The sequence below is a fragment of the Sphaerodactylus townsendi genome, linkage group LG03 (assembly GCF_021028975.2).
Source record: "Sphaerodactylus townsendi isolate TG3544 linkage group LG03, MPM_Stown_v2.3, whole genome shotgun sequence".
Lineage (NCBI taxonomy): Eukaryota > Metazoa > Chordata > Lepidosauria > Squamata > Sphaerodactylidae > Sphaerodactylus > Sphaerodactylus townsendi.
Window position 1 is genome coordinate 126,527,355 of NC_059427.1, and position 18,666 is coordinate 126,546,020.

Genomic DNA, 18,666 nt, shown 5'->3' on the forward strand with positions numbered 1-18,666 from the left:
CATTTACTCATCTGGCATTGCTGCTGCCAACCACTTCCATCATTAATGTACATTAATAAACTCAGTATTGCCTGCCGATTATGTGAACATGTCATTTTTCCTTTTTTGTGTTTTGTTTTCTGTGAGCTGTCTTCAAAGCTATGGTGACACGATATGACAATCAGCAATATGTACAGATTTTGAGTCTCCGTATCTCCATAGCTTCAACAATAGCTCACAAAAAAGAAAAAAATGGAAGGAACCATTGTCACCAGAAATTCTTTAGTTTCTTACAGTATGCAGATTTTAAAAAACCCAAAACGGTTCTTTTTAAAACGTTTGCAAAATGTTTTAAATGTTCTGTGCAGAAAAAACCTATAAGGCCCGCAAAGGAAAGTATGCATATAGTGACCTGTAGGAAAAAATTAGAAAAATTTTCCAGCAGTACCTCTAACAGCTGCAGAGAAAATCTCAGAACTACAACATGAGGATCTCTGCAACACAGAAAAATGCTGCCGCCTGCCCCATCCTCTACCAAGCTGCTTATCTATCTGCTACAACAAATTGTCGTCTTAAAACAGTACAACTGTGTCCCAACCTCTGCTGCCAAGGGCTTTGAAGAAAACAGAATCCAGAAACCTGAAAAAATCCTAAACATAAGCTTTTTAAAAAACTTATTTTCTATGTAGAGATGACTTATTCAGGTTAGAGCCAGTAAGTATATCTGCCCTTTTTAGACTTATTCTAAACTGGTGACCTGGCTTTTTATAGGTTCTATCCCAGTTTGGGTTAACCAAAGACTTCCAAATAATATAGCTTTCTCTCTAATTCAGGAAAATAAAAAGAAATGTTTAGGTTTTGTTCAGGGCTCATGTTTGGTTTAGAATTGAAGTATACAAGTGAGTGGGTGTTATCAGGAATGAGGTCAAAGTCTTTTATGCTGGACAGCAGCAGAAGCTGGAATTATATGAATGGATAAATATTTATATAGAAAAGGCATTTCAAACCAGCATCTCTGCACAAAGGACAGAAGGGGATGGATATTGGCTATGCGTTTAAGTATCAAAACCTGAGTAAAAACCAAATGAAGTAGGAAGAGAGGAGAACTGCTTCTCTAGGGTTTGCCAAGTATTTTATTGTAAAGTATGAGCAGTGAATTGCAAGCTGTCACTGGTGGAGTTCATAAAGTCATTATATTGTGACATTCAGGAACTTTAATTCCTTACCCCAGGAGGTATTCCGACCTGGCTATAATCCAGGTATTCACACCATTTCAAATATACATGCAACTTTTACATCTTTAAAAACACTGTATTGTCGAAGGTTTTCACGGCCAGAATCACAGGGATGTTGTGGAGTTTCTGGGCAGTATGGCCATGTTCCAGTCACATTTTCTCCTGACGTTTCACCTGCATGTGTGGCTGGCATCTTCAGAGGTTCCTCTGAAGATGCCAGCCACAGATGCAGACAAAATGTCAGGAGAAAATGCAACTGAAACACGGCCATACAGCCCAGAAACCCCACAATACCGGTACTTTGGGTACAAGGAACTTCTATCCTCCTCTTCTTTGCCTCTACCCCAGATGTTTAATAAAAACTAAGTTATTTATAGTATACTATCTACACAATACTCAACATATAAATACTCCAATAAATTAGAGTTTTCTACTTGTTCTTTTTGTTATCCCAAGTAACCTTCAAAAGGCAGTTATCTACCATCAGCCGATAAGTTCTGAAAAATTATGATGACAAACAAATTTAGTAAATGCCTGTTCTTAAAACTCTGCACTTACACACTGAATAAATAAATGCACCCCATGGGGCTAGATAAACTACCCTAAGAATTAAAACATTTGAATGGTGCCATTTATTTATGTACCCCTCGATGTCCCTCCAGTTTCATTTGTGCTGGACTAGTTTTTAGACTCCAAGTTCCACATTAGTTGTGATAGATGTTCCTCATTGCTGGGACACAATCCAACAGGAACCTGATCACACTAGTGTAGTTCTTACCCACAATCAGTCATTTAGCTGCCTGAGTATCTTTAGAAGCTGGCCAAATCTGAGGGGAAATTGTTCACCCATATGCTTTTCCACATAATCCAACAGCAAAAATACTGCAGAAATGTAGCTTGTATCCATTTGCACCTTAGACTGTATCTGGATTTCACTACCCTACTGCTGACAGGCATGCATAATAAAACGTCATTCCTGTTGAGGATGGTGAATTGCAAAATAGCTCCACAGAACTATCAGAGCTTGAATGCATACAGACAACTATTTATCTCAAATCATGCAACTGCCTCTTAACTATTGCTGGGGCACAAGTCTCAATCCAGCACCAACATCGGGACTGATTAAACACATAGAGTGGATGAAGAGGTGAGAGAAGACAGAGGTGAGAGAAGACAGCCATTAGCTCAGTTCTCCTAATTCCAGTCTCAAGACCTGAACAAATCAATAGAGGGGGAAAGAGGGGGAAAGACCAGTCTGAAAAGTTTTCAAATGTGCTCTGGCCCTAATGGGACGTGGGGTGGAAAATGTCTTACTCATTACTGACACCAGTCAATTAGCATCCAAGACAATAAAATGGTCTGTGTGTCTATTTAACACTGCTAATTATGATTTTCAGAGCTTGTTTTTTCCAGGATATATCTAGAAACACTATGAAAACTTACACCACTGATTGGACTGTGGCAGGACACACAGAACAAACATGTGTTGATGACAGCCCCACAACACCACATCCAAAATTCTGAAGATACTAAATAGTATTATCCTATGTAGATTTATTCAAGTTTAGGATCACTGACTTCAGTGAAGTTAGAATGGAATATCTCTGCATAGGATTGCAATGCAAATCATCTCCCTCTCCAATTTATGTGCAGGCTCTGAAAGCATCTCACAGACTAAAGAAAGTTGAAAGAGACAGCTGAGTCAAGGGCTTCTGATTTCCTCTTTCATCCCCTTTAATGTTTGTATAAACAACAATGTTGCCATTTCTGATATACAGTGGTAAGTTCCTCGCAAAACAGAAGAGACCTATGAATGACCCAAGATGGTAAAGCGAGGTCTGTGTGTCACTCACTGCAGACACCTGGATTTTCTTAGCCACCTAGACTGGTTGCCTCAGATCACCTCCTAATCAATAATTATGTAAACAAGCCGGCATTAAGGAGCAAATCTAGCTTCATTTCATCATTGCCATAAAAATGAAGATGCCTAGAAACAATTAACACAGTGGAAATGCTTCCCAGGAAACTGGAACATTCGCTATTGTTAGAGGACAAATTACAAAAACTATAAAGCCTTCCTAACATATCTGACCCATCATGGCCAATGCGATTAAGTACCAAAACCTCACACATGCTGTGACCATCACTATCCCCCTTTTGCAGTCATGGAACCATTTACCTTTCCATGGGATGGAGGCAACACACACAGGGGGTTTTTTAAAAAAGGAATCCTTTCATTTTTCAGGCAGTCTTCTAAAACTCTGGGAGAACATTATATGTTATGCAGCAATCTCACATGCTAAAACCTAAATGGCCATGTTTATGAGGAAGACAGGAAAACAGACAGTGAAGAGAAGACTGAAGAACTCCTTGGCCCCGTCTCTTCTATAGCTTTTTCTGATGCAACTCTACAGAGCTGTAGCAAACATCAGGCGATCAAGCTATGAGGCAGCTGCACAACAAATAATTCCACCCCAAGTCAAACTGATAAATCACCCTAGATAGTGATCAGGTACTGAGGTGGCCTGCGAAAGCAAGTCACCCAAGTTGCACACTCATCCACATTGAGTGAGAGTAAAGTTAACTTACCTACATATACTTGAGTTATCTATCACAGAATTAGGCCAATTGACTGGTTTGGTACTTTCATGTAATATTTTAATTTTAGCCCTGAAAATGTCAGGGCAAGTGAGCAAAGGTGGTCATGGCATTTTGTATTTTACAGCACCTACCAGTCAACAGGGATCTGGCTATCAAGCAGAAGTAGCAGGTAATGCAACAATAGCAACAAAGAAAAACCGAACAGTTTCATTTGGACTTCACATGAGACAAAGTGTATCCATCACAGAACAAAAGAGAGAAATAATCAGCAGAAGGAAATACTGAAAGCAATGAGGATGCTTCCTAAACTACCACTGAACCTCAATGAGAATGAAATATTTGGAGGTTTTAAACTTTACTAGTAAGTGCCAGAAAGTGGAAACTTTTCAGAATAAAAGAGCTAAAAGGCAAGGGGTCACATTTGGGGAGAATATGCTATGAGCAGAACTAATTTTATAAAGGCAAATTTCTTCATAGCTACCTCCCCAGGCAGAAAGCTTCCCTTCGATGTCAAATACAAAGCATTTTCAAACTTCTTTCCAGAAGTCAGAAGGGATAAAGATGAAAAAGGACACCCATCAGGCTTTTAAATATCTGTTAGATGAAATTCCAGAGCAAAAAAAAAAGATAAAACCTAAAATGTAAATTGCAACCCAATGCCATGTTTACTGAGCCATTATGTCCCAGACTTCAGCAAGACTTATTTCTTGTAAAGATGATTAGAACTGCAGGTTCTAACAGCAGTAGCCAGGATTCACAAGGATTTGTGCATAACTCACCTTTCTGAGTTTACAAGGAGAGGGGCACACATACCTACAACCTTTGCAGAGAAAGCTACAGTACTAGGAAGAAGTGACGTCTCTTAATCTCCCGGAGCAACCCCACAAATTCTTTCCTTCCATTTAGGCAAACTAAGTTTCTTCTTTATATATTACTATATATACTTGCTTTCCATCATACAAACTGTTCCTAGCTCCCAAGACCATTCAATGACCTTCTTACCCCATCCTCCTCCATCTCTTACTGGCAGGAATTAACAGTTAAGGTTCCCAGTTTAGCTCAGCCATGATGTCCCTCTTCTGTTTCATTTCTCTGACAAATGGGTATGAGCATCAGTTCTTTCTTAACTATCAATATGAAGGTAACAACCCACCTTGCAAGGTTGCTGAATTGACTTCTGAGATGTTTAAGAAGCAATTACATAAAACTAGTAAAATTTTTATTCCTTGCTGACAATACCATACCTCAAAGCCTTAATGAAAACTTGAGAATGAACTCAGTTCCTAAATTCCTAGAATGCAACAGACTTGTCTGACTTTAGATGAAAGTTACTTTACTGGTTTTCAACCTGAAGACACTTCTTAATGCACCTCCTTGGTTGCATACTGTATTTGAAGTATGAACTTATTTTGGAAGAGCACTTAATCACTCAACAAAAATGGGAAGAAGAGTGGGGCCATCCATTGTCCTTCTTTCATCAGTTCGCAAATAACAGTGGGTTGATGTTTTGTGATGAATTTGATTTATTGGAAGCTGCCTTATATATTTTCAAATAAAAGCAAAGCTAAAAAAATCTTCTGCACTAAAAATGAGGCCTAATCAATAAACACTGTTGACTTGTTTTGAGTGAGGAAGGATTTTTAAAAGTACTCCTTGATCCAAAGAACAACTCTTTTTACCCTTTCGTACAATTGCCAGTCCAACAAATAACAGGAAGCCTGGCATCCAGGCATGTCTGCTTAAGTATGTTCATTAGACATGTGAAGACAGCTTACAGTTATCCCTGATCTATCCACAAAACAGATGCAAACAGCATCAGCACAACTGTCCACACTGGAAACGAAGAACTCCTGATGCACTACCCCCACCCCTACCCCCTCAATGCATTATTGTACCTGTTCTTTCCCCAGACAATGCCTTCCATATACTCTGTACCAGGAAGAACGTCTCCATAATATCTTTCACAGTAGTCTGTATATAGCAAGAGAGTTTTCTGGGAGAAGTTCTCCCTACCTCCTCTTATCAACTAGCCTCTCCAAAAGACAGTAACACTATAGGCTACCATTATTCCTCATTTTCTTGAATTGTTCCTGCAACGCAAGTACATTTGTCTAAAATTACTTTTACACACATCAAATAGGGGTAATAGCCTGCAAAACCACCATAAAATCTGAGGGAGCAATGGACTTGCCTAACCAAAATATGATACCAATGCAACCGAGAAACCTTAAATGCCTGAAAATCTGTTTGTTCCCTGAAGAAACAGAAGAGGCTAACTGGCAGAGAGGGGTGAACTAAAATGAAATGAGTTTCCTTGGTATCCTGTAACTGGCATATACAGCAGAAAGATAAAGCTCTGTAACCATTTCTTATTCAGACGCTGACACCACCCCACCTCCCTCCCATAACCAAGTTTCCTCTCCTGGGAAACAATGCCAAAATTAATACTCAACAGGCAAGGAAAACGATTGTTAGGCACTGGCACACACCCTTCATTCCAAAAGCTCAAGTCAGTGTACATGATCCTCATCTTCCCACCTCCATGTTACTCTCACAAAAGTTATGCAGGGAAGCAGCTCTTGTGGCTTTTCTGGGCAATGTGGCCATGGTCTGGTAGTTTTTGCTCCTAATGTTTCACCTGCATCTATAGCTGGCATCTTCAGAGGCATGCCATAGTGAGATGTGACCTGCCTCTGAAGATGCCAGCCATAGATGCAGATGAGATGTTAGGAGCAAAACTACCAGACCACTGCCACTCAGCCCAGAAAACCCACAACAGCCAGCTGATTTCAGTCATGAAAGCCTTTGACAATCCATATGTGGGGAAGGTTAGGCTGAGAGAGACTGCCCCAAGGCCATCCAGTGGCCTTCATGGCCAAGCAGATTTGCAAGCCAGAGTCTCCCCAGCCCTAGACCAACACAATGAGCATTGCTGTAGCTCTCTCTGAAGGCTACCTGCTACCTATACCAGTACACCAGGTTAAAACACTGCCACTTCACAACTTGGTGAACACCTTTTGCCATATGTACACAGGAACACAGGACAGGTGCAATATTCCAAAGACTGGAGGTTCACCACTGCAGGCAAATGGATCATTGGAGCTTCAAGGTAGTATAGATAGATAACTCTGATTTTGTTTAAAGGCAATATAGTAGATCCCAGGAATATACCTGTTATTTCTCAGTTCATCAAAATACATGGTAATTTTTTAACAAAATGCATAGATGTTATTTGTACCTCTCCTCCTCCCCTAAATATCCCCAAAGCATCCTTAACACAGATTAGAACAAATTATTTAGATTCTAGTTTTCCATACAAAATTAAAATCTAGGCACAAATGCTCAGATTTGATGCTCACTTAAGTCTTACAACTTCGGAACACACCATTACCATTCATACGCATATTTTCTTCCTAGCTGCACAACAGTCTCTGAGAACTGAAAAACTGGTGGGGAGAGAGAAGAATCGTTCACATCCCAAATGTACATATGCACTATAGTGCTCCCTACCTTGGCCCTCCTTTTAATCAGCCTACATTTCATACTAGGCTTTTCTTTACCATTTACATTCACCTACAGGGGCTGATTTTAATTAATGTTAACGTCACTATTACAATAGCCCTAATTAAGATCTCTGCTAAGAATCCAAAATGCAAACTTAATGAGGAAGGGCTTTACAGTTTTAAAAAACTGCAGCAAATGTTACATCAAAAGATTTAATTAATGGTTATATTTAATTTAAACACTAGCCATTCAGATGTTTTCAAAAGGGCGGGGGAGGGCAACGCGTCAGACCAGTAAGTCATGAGGATATACATGTCTGTTGCCATTATTTAAACAAGAATTTTCTGAAACCATCAACGACACCAGATGAATGCTATTTGTAAACCTACCTGCTGTTTGCATGGGTTTATAGCTATGTTGGATCAAAATATATTAGAGAGAACAGAACATGAACAGATCTTCTAATGCTGTTATATCCCATTTCTTATCTCCTATAGGAAGGTATTTCCCCCCACCCCCCAAACAGCAGCTTTTCTGTTTGGAGAAATAACCAACCACATACTTAACAATAAGACTATCAAAAATGAACTAAACTTTACAATTTTAATCTTGGTTCTTCACCAACATCCCAGAGACAATCCACGGTTATGACCAGTTTGCATATGAGAAGTCAAAGTGCAGTTGTTGGGGTAAAACTACAGAACGACAACTCTTGAGACACATAAGTAGATAAAGTAGGCAAAAACACAGAGGAGTAAGGAAAACACGCTGGCTTACGCTCATCGCCGGAACCGGAACCACTACAGAACGACATTTTGGAGATTAGGTGCATAACTGTAGCCCACACAAATCACACTACTGATGGCAAAACTGATAAGCCTCGCTTGGTTTGCCTGGCTAACCACAATAACAAGGTGGGGAGGCCCCAGGATGTTTTTTTCCCCCAGGTCACAGCTAGTGCTTCCAGCTCTGCTCAGTCCCAAGCCAGGAATCCAGGCAACTCCTGTATGGTTTCACCTCCATCTACATCTGTGACAAAATGCAGCTGAACCAGGATTTGAACTCAGGCCTCGCCACTCACCACCACGTCTGCACTGAATCACAATGGGGTTCATGAATCCTGTTTCCAGGCTGGAAACCCACTTACAACCCTCCCTTTTTCCCCATGGCTTTTGTATCAAATAGGCCACACGGCCAGGGTTTCTCCAACTCTCTCATATAACTGATGGCTCTCCTCCCAATCACATCCATACAATTTAAGCAAAATGCTACACCTCAGTCTATTTCCTTTCCTCTGCCCATACTCATACGCTCGATCTCACAAAGCCAAAATAACAGAGCCGACAGTTTCTGTACAGATATCATATCTGTAAAATGTGGGGGGAGGGAGCAAAGAGACAAAAGACAAGGTAAGAATTTGCACAATACAGTAATCTTCAACCACAGCTAGCATTTGGCTTTGCGGCTTGGAGCTTACTAAAGTTATCTCCTATTTCCCCTGGAGCCAGTTTGCTCCAGACTGCTTCCATAATGATTTCTAAGGGAAGCTCTCATTGCGAGCTCCCTGCTGCGGTGTAATAATGTGTGTGTGATAACACAGGGGGATAGAGGGAGGTGGGCGGGGGGGGGGGGGGGGGAGGCACCACCGGGTTATAAATCCCCTCTCCCCTTCCAGTCTGTAGCAATTCCGCCTGGGATGGTGTTGCAGATATGTACAGGGAGCTTAGCTCTGTATTGGTATTCAGCACAGCAACCCAACTTCTCTGTGAAGGCTGCAGAAGAAACAATAAAGAGAGGGATTTTGCTCCACATTACCCCCACCTCCAACTCTTTACAGCCTATATAACCTCTTCCTAGCACAAAGGGGGGAGAAACCGAGGAAGAGGGAAGGACACATTTTCCAAACGGCGTTAGTTTTTTCTACCCAGACCCTTTAAAGCAAGAAGTTGAAGCACGCGGTCAGTGAAATGAAACACACTCCCCCACCTTTCACCTCACCCCCTGCGTTAAACCCATCTCCATTTCGACTGCCTATCCCGAGGAAGGCCCGACCCTAAAAGTTACAGGCGACGGACTGCCAGCCCCCCAACCCCTAGCCTATGCAGGCTTACTCCAAAGTCAACCCCGCCAAGTTGTTCCCAGGCACACCTCGGGTTCTCAAGAGAAAGAGTCGAGCTGCAGGGGCCGGAGGAGGTCAAGAGTCGCGTCCCCGGGACTGGCCATTCTACAGGGGAACCTCTGCCTTCACCTCCGCGGCAACGGGGCAGGGAGCTGACCTCCCCAACACGCCCCAGACCGCCGATTGCTAGCACCCCCTAAAAGCCCAGGCGGCTCGCCATGATGGGGGGGAGGATTAGCCAAGTGGCTCCGCGCCTCCCCCGCAACGAATGAATCATCGCCCGGTTCCGAAGCAGCCCCGCGCACCACGGGCGGGGGCGGGGGGAGAGGTTGCAATCGGCAGCCCTGCCCCCTCCCCGCGCCAGCTGCGCGTTCAGCCAGGCTTTTCCCTTCCTCCGCCGCCGCCGCCACCACGGGGATTTCCTCCCTCCCCCCGCATCTGCCCGCGCGCGAGCGAGCCTGCCTCGACTCCCCCACCCTCACCCCCACTCCCCACTTTTCTGGGCTGCACCTGAGGAGAGGGAAAGCCCCCGAGAGGGGAAGGGAGCCCAGGCAGGCAACCCAGCCAACCCCAGTCCGGCGGCGCCCGGGCAGTCCTCGCGCTTGACTCACGCGCTCTCAGTGGTCCCTGCGGCGGGGGCAGGCCAGTGCGGGAGCCCCGGATCCCTCCGCCCGCAGCGACATCCCCGGGGCAGCCCCGCGGCGGGAGGAGAAAGTGGCGGCGCCCAAAGCGAGGAGAAGGACTCGGCCGGGGAGGAGGAGGAGGCGGCGGCGGCGAAGGCGGCTCGTCTGTGCGCCCGGCTCCGGCTTGGCAGGCTGGCAGAGCACGCGGCTGCGCCCGAGCCGCCTGTAGCCCCGAGCAAGCGAGCAGGAGGGAGCGCGCGAACCCGCCCCCGTCGCGGGGGAGGGGGAGCCCCGGCCAGGCCACGTGCGGCAGCACCTGTGCCCGCCTCCCCATCCCTCCACGGCTTGGCGAGCGCTGGGAAGGGAGGACCTGGCGAGCAACCCTCAGCTTCCCTAGGCCGGGCATCTGAGGATGCCCCCCCCCCCCCCCCGCATCTGATTCCTTACCCCTAAACCGTCAGGTTCTTCCCTGGGTTTGTCCACTAAGTGAATGCATTTGGATCTCTCATGTCTGAGTGCCAGCTGTAGTGAAACATTTGCACCCTGTCAGTGCTCAGAGGTATCTTCCCATCATCACTGCTACTTCATATAGTTCTCATGTTGATGTTGAGCATGTAAAGCAAGTCTCGGAGCTTATTCAAGTCATACAAGGAATCCTAATTCTCAGGCCTCATCGCTGGTAGGGAAGTGTCTTTCCTTTGCCTTAGTGGTCAGCACATTGGAACTCTCATTGCTCACCAGACAGTAAAGGCATTCCACCAGGCCAAAAGTGCCTGCTCTCTTCCCTGGGGACATCTAGTCCGCTGTCCTTCTCCACATGTAGTTCTCTTTCTGGAACTTCCCCACATATCAGTCTAATGAGAAACACTCATTAGCCTTCTTCCAGACCAGCTGTGGATTGCACAGGCCAGTAATTCTCTTCTCCACACAAGGAGCCAACACCACCAAATCCACAGGACACTTAGTACCTTGTATTATTTCCTTCCAAAATTCTTCCTGATCAATTATCCTGATATCATCAGACTAGCAATAAAGCATGTTGTGCAAAAAAATACAACAAGTTCTAGAAAACTTGCTGGCCATTTCTTTCATTGTTAAAATTCTTTCATTGTTAAAATTCAACATGTAGAAGCTTTTGCAGGATGCTAATCCCTCCCTTGGGGATCTCTATGTGGTTGCTAACTTGAGCTTTTGACATTCCTGGAGATCTGAGCCCAGCCCCCAAAGAGGGCAGAGTCTGGGGAAAGGAGGGAGCTCAGCTGTAATGTGGGGTCACTCTGGGGCTTCCCTAACCCCTGGGCTCTGGCAGGACCCTGACTCTACCCCCCCCCCAGCAGCCATTTTCTCTGGGGGGTGAAGAGCGATGTATGTAGTCTGATGGTCAGTTGCAATTCCTGGAGGTCTCCCCACATTGGAGGTTGGCCACCAGGGTCCAGGACTGCATGTGGGCCACTGAGACAGACAGGGCCACATCCCTGCCTACTCTTCCCTCTCATGGGGCTTGCCCTTCTTTCATCCAGGCTGCATTTTGGGGCGGGGGTCCAGGGCCAGCCTCCTGCCCCCATGCAGCTACTCACTGGCTGGTATTCCTCCTTCCCCCCCCCCCATCTCACTCCAGGTTGGCAGGCACGCTCTCACAGCAAGTACAGGGACAGGAGTGAACATGTGTCTTTAAAAAGTGAGATAACACCAATGCACCTTGCCTTTTATATAGATAGATGGGCCTGAACAGCCCAGATCTCAGAAGCTAAGGAGGATTGGCCCTGGTTATTACTTGGATGGGGGAACCACTGAGCACTAAGATACCTTTCGATGCCACATGTTCCTCCATTTTTGAAGCCACCAATTGTTCAAGCCTTCTTTGTGTATCCTCCCTTTAAGTGTTTCTAACATTCCATTAATACTGCAAGAAATTCACTCTGAAAAGATCAAAAAACATAATTAACTATGTGCCTCTGTTTTCAGTCTCTTTCTGTCTTCTCTGTGATGATTTCCCTGCTGGAGGACTATTTTAGGAATGCCAACTAGAAAATAATGGGCACATGTTCAGTGAGACCCATCCAGGGATAAAGGTATATGAGCTTCATTTTCAAGGTATATCAACATAGCTGATGTAACTCATTGGCCACCCAACTCAGAACTGACCAGTGTCAGTTCTTGTCACTTGTGATGGTCATTGCACATTGGGGAAGATGAAAGAAAATTTAGTACCTACAGTGAGTCACCGCCTTCCTGCATGTTTGTGCAATACATCCTGGATAAAATCAGCTGTACAGATAAAGTATTGCAGTCTAAAGAGATGTAATCTTAACACAAACATTAGATTTCAGAAGTTTACACCTCAGCTTGCCAGTATTCAGCCATATAATTAATATTTAAGGATCTGTAATCCCATTGGTCGCCATAAATCAGCTGTGACTTGACAGCACATTCCACTACCACACTGGGAATCCCAGTATCAAATATAGTTCTGACTGCATATTTCCTATAAAGTATTAGATTGAATGGACCGTTGTAGTAATGCACTGCCGACCCAGCAGCACCGTGGTAGAACGTTGGGACGCCAACGGACCTACGGCCTTGCTGGTCGCACCGCACCCCCACTCCTCATCCCCCCATGAGTCACGGGTCATGAACTGTCTGGCTCAATCACCGGGCGCAGGGACAATGGTCTTGCCCCCAGGTGAGGATTAGGCTCAGACGCTTACGCTCCTCTCCGCACGTAGCCAGGTGAGATCATGCATCACATGATGATCTCCCGACCTCCCGCCTCCCGCTCTCCCGGAACTCCCCCCGGTCCTCCCTCCTACACGCCCCCGATAGGATAACAATAAAAGGTGCCAGGAACCGGCATGCGGGAGACTCGCTAGGAGCACGGACCTCCGGTCTCCCGCTGCTGGCGATCTCCACCAGATGTTATCTCCGCGTCTCGTCTCGTTCTTGCGCTGACCACGTGGGTCAACTACAGACCGTATTTCCTTTACTTAGCATGAATTATCTATTGTTCCAACATCTATCTGTGCATCTATTGGCAAGTAGCTTTAATAAGTAACAGGACAACCTTTTAATAAGGCGGCCTCTATGCCAACACTAACATCAATGTAATGTATTGCAGGAACATGTTTGGCCAGCAGCGGGTCCAGAAGTGCAACAACAGCTACAGAAACATAACTGAACATTGCAACAAAGGCAGAATTCCCAATTTAAATGCTGCTGTCTTTTTTTCCTGTTGCACGCAGTGTTTTCATATTAGCCATGCATAGGCTGTATCATTCATCAAGCAGCAATGGCTGAAACACCACCATCAGGTGACCCTACCATCTACATCCCCTTCACTTGTCATATATACAAACACACTTCCTGGGAGAGGGGTTGTACTTCGGTGGAAGAGCATTCGCTTTGCATGTAGAAGCTCCTGGGTTCAGTTTCTGGCACCTCTGATTAAAAGTACCAGGAAGTGAGTGAGATGAAAGATTACCACCTGAAATCCCACAGAGCTGTTGTCAGTCAGAGCAGACAGGGCTGACCTTGATCAACCAAAGGTCTGGCTCATATATTCAGAGAGCCCTCAGTCATCACCCTGAACAGGTGAGCCTCCCCCTACCCCCACACACTTACCCGTAACTGGACTCTCAGGATTGTGGTAAGGATAAAGAGGAAGGAAGGAGGGGGAAATCATATACACTGCTTTGAAATAAGAAATACAGTATTGGATAATATGGCAGCAGGATAATATGGCAGGCTATTGAGAACTCATTATAATGGGCAAGATGCCGACCCTTAAGGCCCAATCCAGATTGCGGGAGGAGGGGTGTGAAATGGGCTGTGGAAGCATCACAGGGCCATGCTGATGTATTTGCCCACACTGCTAGCATGTGCTATGCTGACAGGGAGAGCAAATGTGCTGGTGGGTGGGCACCGCGGAGCTGTGCAGCACCCAAACCCAGAAGGGCTCGCTGCTCAAAAGCTGCCCTGGGGTGTGCAAGAGCTTGCTGGCTCAGCAAGGGGCAGGCCAAAGGCATTCCTGGGAGTGGAGCTAACTTTGGTCAGCTTCCACTGAGCTTTTAGCCTGGGAATGCCCCAGCACAGCTCTCTGTCTTATGCCACAGGAACACACGTATGCCCCTGTAATGACAAGCACCAAACCAAAGTGGGCCACAGAAGGTTTTCAGTAACTGCTTCATCATCATCATCATCATCATCATCATCATCATCATCATCATCATCATCATCATCATCATCATCATCATCATCATCATCTTTATTTGTTTGTTTGTTTGTTTGCTTGCTTGCTTGCTTGTTTATTATACCGCCCACTGCCGAAGAGCTCTGGGCGGTGTACAAATAAAACACTTTAAAAGTTATAAAAATAATTCAAACAGAATAATGTAAAATAGAGGCAACACAATTCGGAATCTAATATTAGATGGCAACTAATAAAAAAACCCTTTGGGAGAGGACAAGGCGTGATAAATCACAGCCCGCAGAGATGGTATACAAGGGTGGGCGGATGGGTGGGTGGCAATCAGCAGCTGGCCTCCCCAAAGGCCCGGTGGAACAATTCCGTTTAACAGGCCCTGTGGAACTGTCCAATGTGACAGCTGGAGGAAGAGTGTTCCACCAGGCAGGGGCCAGGGCTGTAAAGGCCCTGGCCCAGGTAGAGGCCAGCCATATCACTGAGAGGCCAGGGACTATCAGCAAATTTGCAGAGGCCAAATCAGAACATATGGGGAGAGATGGTCCCTAAGATATTTAGTTAAACTGAAAAAGCATATGGGACCCCAAAGAATCTTATGGGTTTTTATTCAGCACTACTCCTAACACTACATTCTTTGATACCCACAATTCCCATCAATAAAAGCACAAACAAACTTTATAACTGGTTGTTGTGGATTTTCCAGACTGTGTGGCTGTGGTCTGGTAGATTTACCAGACCATGGCCACACAGCTCGGAAAACCCACAACAACCAGCGAAATCTGGCCATGAAAGGCAAAACTTTATAACATTTACCTTCAAGACAGATAGAAAAATGTTTTATGTTATAAAGTTTGTTTGAGCTCATATTGACAGGAATTGTGGAATGTAGTAGATCCCTTGGCTGGATTTTTGTTCCAAGTATCTGTATCAACTTTCCTGGATTTTGTCTTAATAAAGGATTTAAATTTTTGAAACAATGATAAGCAGCAAGAGCTGGGAGCGGTTCCTCATTGGCCAGCTGTCCTGGGAAGAGAGATGGCCACAGCTTGTATCAAACAGCATCGGTTTGTGGATGAAGTCTGACAGCATCAAGCAGTTTTTCTTGTTTGTGCAGGATCCCTGTTCCTTTGAAAGCAGGATGATAGATAGAGGGATAACAGGTGCAGCTGTCCCTATCACTGGATCACCATGCTGGTTAATGCTGCAGCTGTTATATTACTGTCCATCAGGAAACCTGAAAAGATGCAGGAACACTACTAGAACAAAGCAAAGACAAGCACACAGAGGAAATGCTGGTTCCTCTCAAGGCACTGTTGCTCCTGCTGCTGCTGTCCCTTCTTGCAGGCCTCAATTGTGGCTTTTATGACACTGGGGTAGAGACTATCCTTGCCTGGGTGTCTGCAGGGAGGCAAGACAGGCCTGAGTAACAGCTGCAATGGGTAAGTCTGGTCCTTTGGGGACAGTGACTATGTAATAAAGGATGTCATTGCCCAAGTGACATTCCAGTCTGAGCGCCTCCACCTTCCTTCCTGCTTTCCCATTTGTAGTCCCCCTGGCTTAGTGGCTTTTACATTTGGCAAAATATCTGTTAGCAGAGATAATACAGTCAGCAAAGTAATACTCATCCATTCATTGCATGGAGTTGCATTAGGACTCTATCTGCGGCTCCTGATTGTTCTGCTCCGTTTGTCCCGACTGCCATCGTGCAAAGAGAAATGAATGATGAGTGTTTGGCCTGTTAGTGCTTAGCATTGGGCTTCTGAGAAGCAAGGGTTTTCTTACTGCAGACATCATGCATACCTGTGTCTGGTGTCTGGGGGACACTCTGCTAACACCTGATGGGTGAGGGAAGGTTGTTTAGTCATGGTTTGGTTAGCCCATAATTATCGGGACAAAGACACTATATAGCTGTCTAATGAGCCATCCACCCCCACTCACACACCAACACACACCATCCTGTATCCTACCATTCCACAAAGCAAAATTTGATGTCTTCCTCCGGCTGAAATGGCACTTCCTCCCCTAGCCTCCAGGATACTGCATAACTTGATGACCCGTGTGAGTTGTCTTGTCCTTGCAGCCTCTATTGAAGGAGTGGTGTTGAAGTTCCTAAAGGGTGTTTGTGTCCACCTTCTTATTTTATTTACTTCATTTATACCCTATCTTCCTCCCCAATGGGGACCCAAAGCAGCTTACATTGTTATCCTCATCTTCATTTTATCCTCACAGTAATCCTGTAAGGTAGGTTAGGCTGAAAGTATGTAACTGACCCACCCAGAGAATTTCCATAGTGGTACAGAGGGGATTCAAACCTGGGACTCCCACATCCTAGTAGTCTGACGCTATATCCACTATAACACATGGTTGTCCACATTGTCTTGAGACAAGATGTCTGTAATTGGTCTCTGAGAAGACTAGTGGCCTCTCCTCTGCCCTTCACTTATTTCAGATTTCTGACCGGTTGCTGGGAGTTTGTAGTTGGTCAAAATGCCTCTTCATAAAAGTTCCCATTTGGGTGCTCTCAGTTCTGTAGACATGCAGTTCAAGCTATGTATTCAAGCCATATAGCAAAATATATGAAATCTGTGTCCCCTGGCGGGGACTTGCATACATCTAACAAGGCTCTATGATTGGCTGCAGAGTTTAACAGAATCCTACCCTCTGATCTACCTGTGGGATCAGAGGGAAAGGTAGTGGGTGGAGTGGTTTTTGGATTCTCCATCAGTTAGAAAGGGAGTGTGTCATGTCCTCAATGGTCCTGCACTGCTGCTAAAGAAATATCCCCCTGATATGGAGCAGCAGTGGCATAGTGGTTAAGAGTAGGTGCACTCTAATCTGGAGGAACTGGGTTTGATTCCCTGCTCTGCCACTTGAGCTTATCTGGGGGATTCAGATTAGCCTGTACATTCCAACACATGCCAGCTGGGTGACCTTGGACTAGTCATGGTTCTTCGAAGCTCTCTCAGCCTCACCTACCTGACAGGGTGTTTGTTGTGAGGGGGAAGGGAAAGGAGTCTCCTTACAGGAGAGGAAGGGGGAATATAAATCCAACTCTTCTTTTTCTTCTTAATAAGACTCCTGCTGACCTCCTGTTGGGAGTCTGGGATCTGTTTATGTGGTGACATCAAGCTGTTCTCAGACCATGGCTTGGACTGTTACCAGGCTCATCTCATTCTCATCTCCCTCCCTTCCGGCCCTCACATTCCAGGCTGGTAGTGCTTTGTAGTTAGAGATAAAGACCATTTCCTGTGTGAACTAGCTGAGCCGACTATGATAAACAAGGCAATGCTGTTACTCTGCTTTCGTTCACTTGCTTAGAGGGAAAGGGAGGGGTTTCTGCTGGTTATATCTAACCCAGTAGTAGGATTCAAATGATTTAACAACCAGTTCTGATGGTGGGATTCAAAACAATTTAACAACTGGTTGTTTACAAGCACCATTTTAACAACCAGTTCTGCCAAAGTTGTGCGAACCTGCTGAATTCCACAACTGATCTAACCCTATCCTTTCCAAGCTCTTCAGATCTGACTGTGGAGAATTATTGTTACTCACCTTGCATAGAACTTCATTGAAGAATATTGTAACCACTTCTGGATTATTTTCTGATGTCTATGACAGACAACCTTAAAATGTGTTATGACCTATGGCAGCTCTTTTGCAGACATAACGTCAAGCTGTCAGGAGAAGGGCAAGTACCAATCACTGAGCAAGCATAGAGGTTTTATAGTTCCATCCTAAGCTATCTACTCCGAATTCTTCTCAAGTCTACCTGGTGGGTAGTGAGCTTACTTTCAGGAAAGTTCTTAGGATTGTATCGTAAAGAATTTCCATTTCTCCAATACTATATCTCACCAAAGGTATTAGGAACAAGACAGACAAAAGAAAACACTTTTTAACTCATTAAGTAGTTATGGCCACAAGCATAGATTTCTTCAAAGGTGAGTTAGACAGATTCATGGAGAATATGTCCATCAATGACTACTAGCCCTAGTGAGTAAATATTCAGCTGCAACAAACCTCCAAAGCCCAGAGCTAAGAGACAACATCAAAGGAAGGCCTTGGTCTCTCTTGGCCCTCCAGGATTCTGGATTAGAGTGCTGGTCTGGTTCACCAGGGCTCTTTTGATGTTCTTGTGTGCCACCACTACTGACTGTGTCCAGGCTGAGTGACTCCACTGCAGTCAGTACAACAGGTATGATTGGGTTTGGTTTGTTCCTGGGCAGTTTTGATCCTCCTCTAGCGGAAAGATGTCAGGAAAACAATGCTTAGAAGACCAAGAAACTAACAGAGATCCACACAGAAGATAATGTAGATAGGAAATTGGTAAATCAGAAAGAAGAGCTTAACAAGTCTAGAAATGATAAAGGAAATAATACTATAGATACTTCAAAAAGGATATCGAAGAGA

General features: G+C 44.9%; 1 protein-coding gene across 6 annotated transcripts in view; it reads right to left on the reverse strand.

The window, feature by feature from the left end:
• Positions 1-10,275, reverse strand: part of RBFOX3 (RNA binding fox-1 homolog 3) — a 402,764-nt gene extending 392,489 nt beyond the window's left edge. For 5 of the 6 annotated variants that reach the window (XM_048491465.1, XM_048491464.1, XM_048491462.1 and 2 more), the window contains exon 1: positions 10,050-10,275. The gene's annotated coding sequence lies outside the window, so the exon portion shown is untranslated. Of the gene's footprint in view, positions 1-9,467; positions 9,700-10,049 lie in introns of those variants that run through there. The other variant, XM_048491459.1, reaches the window with a different exon arrangement.
• Positions 10,276-18,666: the final 8,391 nt, after the last annotated feature.